The 1,226-nt window shown below is 33.8% G+C and overlaps 1 long non-coding RNA gene across 1 annotated transcript in view; it reads left to right on the forward strand.

Annotated features, from left to right (window-relative positions):
- The first annotated feature begins 1,114 nt into the window (after window positions 1-1,114).
- LOC111083230 overlaps window positions 1,115-1,226 on the forward strand; it is a 15,751-nt gene continuing 15,639 nt past the window's right edge. Inside the window, exon 1 of the long non-coding RNA XR_002608891.1 lies at window positions 1,115-1,150. This is a non-coding gene — a long non-coding RNA (uncharacterized LOC111083230). The remainder of the gene's footprint in view (window positions 1,151-1,226) is intronic.

The following is a 1,226-nucleotide window of genomic DNA, read 5'->3' on the forward strand; positions in this document are numbered from 1 at the left end:
TTATGTTTGTACTAAAACACACATGTTGTGATTGTATCATAATTATAGTAATAATTTTTGTGGTTATATTACTGTATTATGTTTGTACTAAAACACACATGTTGTGATTGTATCATAATTATAGTAATAATTTTTGTGGTTATATTACTGTATTATGTTTGTACTGCAACATGCTTGAGTGATTATATCATTATTATAGTGGTACTGTTGAAGTTATACTACTGTATTATGTTTATACTACAACAAGCCTGCAATGTTTATACAATAATTATAGTGTTACTATTGTGGTTATACTAGTGTATTATGTGTGTACTGCAACATGCATGAAGTGCTTATATAATAATTATAGTGTTACTATCGTGGTTATATTAGTGTATTATGTTTGTACTACAAAATGCATGTAGTTATTATATAATAAGTATAGTGGTACTGTCGTGGTTATACTAGTGTATTGCGTTTGTACTATAACATTCATGTAGTGATTGTATCATAATTATAGCGGTAATGTAATGGTTATACTAGTGTACTATGTTTGTACTACAACATGCATGTAGTGAAGGTACCATAAATATAGTGCTACTGTTGTGGTTATACTAGTGTATTATGTTTGTACTACAACATGCATGTAATGATTATATCATAACTATAGTGGTACTATTGTGGTTTCAGAAGTGTATTGAAAGTGAACTACAACATGCATGCTGTGTTTATATCATAATTATAGTATTACTGTCGTGATTTTAGTAGTGTATTATAAGTGTACTACAACATGCATGCTGTGTTTATATCATAATTATAGTGTTACTGTCGTTGTTATACTAGTGTATTGTTACAACAGTGGGGGTAACGTGACGAGTATTCTAGAAGATTCGCTAGTGTGTTGCGACAGCGGGAGTCAATTGACGCTGGTAGCACGTGTCGAGAGTCGTAGAGTTTCTAGAACAGGCAGTATTATCGTATATAAGTGCGCTAGACAGTGAGAGAAAGAGACGGAGTCGAAGCAGTAGTGGAGACAGAGACGTAGCGGAGACGAAGCAGGCAGAGAGCAAGAAAGACAGCGATTACGGTCGGCGGAAACTGAGGATAGCAGACACAGAGATCGGAAGTATAGTTGGCGGGGACGGACAATTAAGTCTAAGCGCGATAGAAAGTGAGTGAATTGTTGTGAACTATAGTGTGTGTGTAACTATGAAAATTAAGTACATTAAAAAGTTATATTGAGGAAG

This window comes from Limulus polyphemus, unplaced genomic scaffold (genome assembly GCF_000517525.1).
Source record: "Limulus polyphemus unplaced genomic scaffold, Limulus_polyphemus-2.1.2 Scaffold8670, whole genome shotgun sequence".
NCBI classification, from domain to species: Eukaryota; Metazoa; Arthropoda; class Merostomata; order Xiphosura; family Limulidae; genus Limulus; species Limulus polyphemus.